General features: G+C 38.3%; 1 non-coding gene across 1 annotated transcript; it reads left to right on the forward strand.

The window, feature by feature from the left end:
* The first annotated feature begins 1,081 nt into the window (after positions 1–1,081).
* On the forward strand, positions 1,082–1,154 carry TRNAR-CCU (transfer RNA arginine (anticodon CCU)). The gene has a single exon. It is a non-coding gene; the product is annotated as a tRNA-Arg (tRNA).
* Positions 1,155–5,831: the final 4,677 nt, after the last annotated feature.

Consider the following 5,831-nt stretch of genomic DNA (forward strand, 5'->3'; position numbering starts at 1 on the left):
GAAAGAATGTATTGACATAACCCTGAAGCGAAGGTAGTAATTAAAAAGTACCAATAAGTGGAAGGTTGCTCTGGTGGTAGGTGATGCTGGCGTCCGAGAGCATCATGGCGACGGTGAAGGTGAAGTTGTACCAGTTGAAGAAGTTGGCGATGCCGCGACGATCGTCAGTGGTGCGCAGGGTGAACTGGTTGGCCTAGAAGGCCAGGTTGCACGGCCGAATGCCACAGGCGCCTATGGCCAAGAAGAGAAGGACACCAGGAGTGCGGCAAGCTGGGAGCTGGTACGGCCCTCACACTAATGCCCTTTGGATGTGTTGCACGCTGAGGATGGAGGAAATGGAACGCGGCGGAGAGGGTGTGGATAAACATGCCGTGAAGGAGGACATGGTGGCAATGGAGATGGTTGTGCAACATCTGAGGTGGCTGTTGCAGACGTATGCACCGAAGAAATAACTTAGATGTGGCATTGTTGATGTGGCATTGTTGTACAGCTAGAAAAAATAGGTAGTGGGTAATAGTTATTTCTTTACTTTCAAACTGATGGGTTATAGTTATTTAGCAATAGAGGAAAAGTGTGGCACTTAAATAAACGGAACGATCAACTATATAGGTATGCTCGGAGCACTCAACGCATATACAGTGTCTATATGAACACAAAACTAAAAAATTAATCGATTACTCGCATGCACGGACAGATGATTTGACAACGTGAGATAGATAAGCTAATGAAAAAATGAATTATAACTTACATGCATGGCATGCTGGTGTGGCATGGTTGCATGACTAGGAATAGTAAGTTGTGGGTTGTAGTGCATGTCTTGATTTAATGCAAGGTGATTTAAAACCTACATAGAATGTACTAATGCATGTTGCATGTTAGAGAATTCTCATGTGTTGATTGGACGGCTGCTAGTGGATCAAACTAGCAAATCTAATGGCTACAATCATTTTAAAGATGTGGAGGCATACATGTTAAGAAGATTAGAAGTAGTGAAGATCAGTCTCTTAGTATGTAGGAGGCAGTTGCTACTTGCAAGAAAGAAAGAATCTAGTCCACATCCAATTCAAAATGAAACATATCAGCGCCTGTAGCTCAGTGGATAGAGCGTCCGTTTCCTAAGCGGAAGGCCGTAGGTTCGACCCCTACCTGGCGCGTTTTGTTTTATTTAAGCTAATTATTTTCTGCCAAAGCTTTTCTAGTACAAATTAATGAATTGTTCTAGGTGGGAAAAGCACGTTGGAGTACCATACAAAAAGTGTAATTTGCCCCAAAAAAACAAAGAATGGAAGAAAAACTGTGGGGATAGTGACATGTCCTAGGAGAGCGGCATTTTGGGACCTGGTTGCTCCAACGTTGAATTTAGATGTTCAGAAACTTTAGAAAAATATTCCCCACACACACACACACACACACACACACACACACACACACACACACACATATATATATATATATATATATATATATATATATAGCAAGATGCCCGTGCGTACACGCACATCAAGATGCATTTGTATGAGTAGTTTATCTTTTGGGAGAAGAGGAGTGCGGGTAAATTTTTATAGTTTCCTTCCTATCCAACAAAGCTAATTACCTGGCTTCATTTCTTTTTAGCTGATGATTGTCTTCTACCAAAGCTTTCCAACAAAGCTGGGCGTGAACCTTCTTCTCTACAGATTAGTGAATTGTTTGATTTGCTATACTGTTTAAAGCTAATTACCTGGTTTCAGTTCTTTTTAGCTGATTGTCTTCTCCCAAAGCTTTCCAACAAAGCTGGGCGTGAGCCTTCTTCTCTACAAATTAACGAGTTATTGGATTTCCTATACTGTTTGAGTGCTAATTGACTGACTTTGCACATTCTAGCTTGTCTATAATTTGGCGGACACTAACTTTTACTTTTTGCCAGAAAACTTTTGATCCATTCATCAACTGTTAAGGTAGTGCAAAGAACATCAGAAGAAAAAAAATACATCCAGGTCCGTTGACCATCTAGCGACGGCTACAAGCACTGGAGCGAGCTGCCGTCTTCGCCCCTCCCTCGTCGGAGCCGGGCAAACCTTTATGCGACCGGGCCCTTTTCTATTTCACACGCAGGTCGCTATCCAGCGACCTACCATATACCTTGTCGTGCACTCGTCCTCTCTGTTGGCCAACCCACTCCGGCTTTTCCCCCACATGTTTCAGAAGGTTCTAAAACCTTCCCAGAATCCGGTGTCTCTTTTTTACTATATTTTTATTGCATTTCCTTTTCCCTTTTATGTTTTTACTTTTAAGTTTTTTTAATCAAAGCCGTTATCAAACTCGTGCACTTTTCCAAATTTGTCAACATTCTTTAAAATCACACAATATTTTCAGAAATAAGCGGACATTTTTAAAATTCATGCACTTCTTTGGAAAAAGGCAATAATTTTCAAATTACTGATTTTTTTTAAATCTAAGAAAATGTTTTAAATTCATGACCATCTTAAACAATTGTCTAATTGATTAACTTTTTCTGAAATTTGTGAAAAAATTAGGAATTTTCGAACATTTTCTGAGAGGGAGAATATTTTATAAATTTCAGAAAATATTTTGAAGTTAAAGAATATATATTTTTAAATTTAATTTTTTTTAAATCTGAGACACTTATAATATGTGAAAATTTAATAAAACCGTGTTTTTTCTTAAATTTAGAACATTTATTGTCGGATTTGGGGTTCCTGAACTTTTTTTAAATTTGAAATATATATAAAAAAGAAACAAAAACAAAGTAGCTTAAGAAGATAAACTAAAAACGAAAATACAAGGAGCTCCTAATCAAAGGGTATCCCTTGGAGGGCTCATGCAAAGTTCACCTTTTTAGCGTGAGAGCACGCCAGTTGGTGCGCTCAATCGCTACGCTGCCACGTGTCACACTCTGGACATATCTTCGTGATTTTGTTTTTTAAATTTTTGCACGCATTTTCTGGTTTTATTCCTTTTTTTGGCTTGGTTTTTTCCAGGTTTTGCGTGGAATTTTTTAATTGTTTTTTTTGGAAAGCATCGTTTTTCCGTGAGAAATATAATTGTGTTTCTCACAACTAAAAGAATGCAATATGTGCTTCCACGAGAAGCACAACTATACTTCTTGAAAAGGAAAAACACAGTTGTGTTTCACAGAAAAAAGGGAAAACATAACATGCGCTTCTGCGAGAGGCAGAGTCTATGCTTTCCGAAAGGGAAAAGAACATGTGCTTCCCCGGAAAAAGGGGAAACCCAACATGTGTTCTGCTTCCGCGAGGAGCACAACTTTGCTTATGCGAGAAGCACAACCTGTGCTTTTCCGAGAAAAATAAACAAAAAGCACATCCTCTGCTTCCAAAAAGGTGAAAAAGCAGTTGTGCTTCTGGGCTTTGGTTTTTTCCTTCCTGTTTTTGGTTTTTTTTCTGGTTTTTTTTTCTAGTTTTTCGGTTGGTAGTTTTCTTTGTTTTTGTTTTTTCTTGGTTTTTCGTGAAAAACAAAGTTTGTTGAAACCTATTAACATGGGGTTGGCATATTACGCCAATATCAGGTAAGTGGTGGCGACAACACATGATGACTTTGATTTGATGGCGCTTCTCGAGTATTCGGTCTTGAGTTTTGAGCTGAAAACTCCAGGTCTGACCCTAGTTAGTTAAACATGGCAATAGCAGTGTTTTTGCGTCATTACCTTGGCCAAGGTATTTCTCGAATTTTCTCGGACTTATCTTCAAATTGAAAACATAGGATTTGATATTTGGTGGTTGGATACAGTGACGGTACCACTTGAGCATCATTCCTTTCCTGGGAGCCTTGCTCTTAGATAACCTTTCTCCTTGTTTCTGTGATGTCAAGAGATGGTTGGTGGGAATGTTCGCAGTTGAGGTTCGTTGGTCGTTGTCTTGATCACGTCGGAGTTTTTCCTTTCTTCTTCTTTTTCCTCCACCTAGGCAGAGCTTCAGCTTTGTCTGACTTTTGCCTTTGTTGACGTGATTCTTTGTGTATTAGTGTTGGCCATGTACATCCTAGTCATCCGAAGACCATGTACGTGCTAATTTCATTTGTATCTCGAAAATACTCCCTCAATTCCCTTATACAAGGCCACTTCATTTTTGGTGTCAATTAAACTTTGACTTATAATTTTGGTCAACAAAATATATCATCGAAAAGTTCTTTGAAATGTGCATCCAATGAAATACTTTTTGTGGCATACAACTCAAATTTTGTTGGTAAAATCAATGGTCAAAGTTAGACATAAAAATATAAAGTGGACTTGTATAAGGGAATGGAGGGAGCATTTCTTTTTGAGTGAATGAAATCTACCCTTAATGAAAAAAACATAGCTCAACTTCATTCTAGGTGACACTGTTAATGTAGCCCCGCGATCAAATCAGAACTAATTTGCTCTTACCATCCTAAAATACTCTTGACTCCTAATAATAACATACTGAAATCAACAGAAAGTACTTAAATCAACCTCGAATTAATATTGACCTAACTAGAAAAGAAATCACACGGACACGTGTGGAAGTTCGGTTCCACATCTAACATTTCCGAGTTTTCTTGTAGAAATACCGTGCAACATAGACGCTCACATCTGAGCTGTCAAATCTTGAGATTGATCAAGTCATTATAGACGCCTCATAGGTGACATGAATGTTGTCTCCCATCAAACAAACATTACTAAAAAAACTGAAATAAATATAGGAAATTGCAAGCACCAGTGCCAAGTATCGGACTTGAATCTTGATTGGCTGGCTCCACCACAAAGAATGTAACCATCTGAGCTCCCTCACGTCAAGAGTACCATGTGGTTCGACCCCTACCTAGCGCGTATATTGTTTTTTGCGGATTCTTTTCTGCCAAAGCTTTTCTACTACTCCCTCCTTCCCATATTGTAAGGCGTATTAGTAGCTAGCACGAAAATTAGCGCTGTTTAATTATGACTTGAACCATCGTACATCCTGCTGAGATGTGGGCATCCACGAGAGACCCGGCTAGAGATTTGTTTTTCTTTACAGAAAAATACCGATCATGAGTGGTTGTTGTAACTGAATGAGAGAGAAAAGGGCAGTTGTAGTATAAATTAATGAATTGTTCTAGGAGTGAAAACATTAGTACAGTGGTTTTCTGAACATTTTTAAAATTTAAATTATATATAAGTTACAAGAAAAGTACAAATGAGTGAATCGATAATACATAGTATGTCTATATCCATTTTTCATCCACATTGTGTCCCTTTTCCGTGGATACGACAAAATGTACCAATATTTTTTTACACAATTACACTAATAAGGACAGCCAGAATCACGGGCTAACCTATTAGTCTATATGTAAATGCAAATTTCTTTTGTATTCTTTTTCAAAATTCCAAATTATGTTTTCCCTTTTTGTGCGAATATGCCCTTTCTTGATTTTAAGTGCACTGGTGGTGAAGAATGAAAGGGGGATATACATGGTATGCAGGGTATGGACACATAGCAGCCTTTTTGCCAACTGATTCAGATGGATCTTGTTTTTTTAGACAATTCAGATGGATCTTGTGGGCAGAGCTGCTAAGCGAGAGCAATTGGTAGCTCCCCTTGCCGGCAGCACCCCGCAAAATCCGCGCAAATGAGCCGGCCAATAACATTCGTTCGGTCGTTCTTTGGCTTCAACGATTTTCTACGGTTCTTTAGTTCATTTTTTGGCTTTCATTTTTTTCCTTTTATTATTATTTTTTTCCTTTCTTTTTTTCCATTTCTATTTTTTTTGTTTTTTCTTCGTTTCCTTCTCGGTATTCACTGTTTTGACTCTTTCCATTGTTTTTTTTTGTTTTTTGGTTTTATTTGTTTATTTTTCATTTTCCTTAGTTT

This window comes from Triticum aestivum, chromosome 5D (assembly GCF_018294505.1).
Source record: "Triticum aestivum cultivar Chinese Spring chromosome 5D, IWGSC CS RefSeq v2.1, whole genome shotgun sequence".
Taxonomy (NCBI): domain Eukaryota; kingdom Viridiplantae; phylum Streptophyta; class Magnoliopsida; order Poales; family Poaceae; genus Triticum; species Triticum aestivum.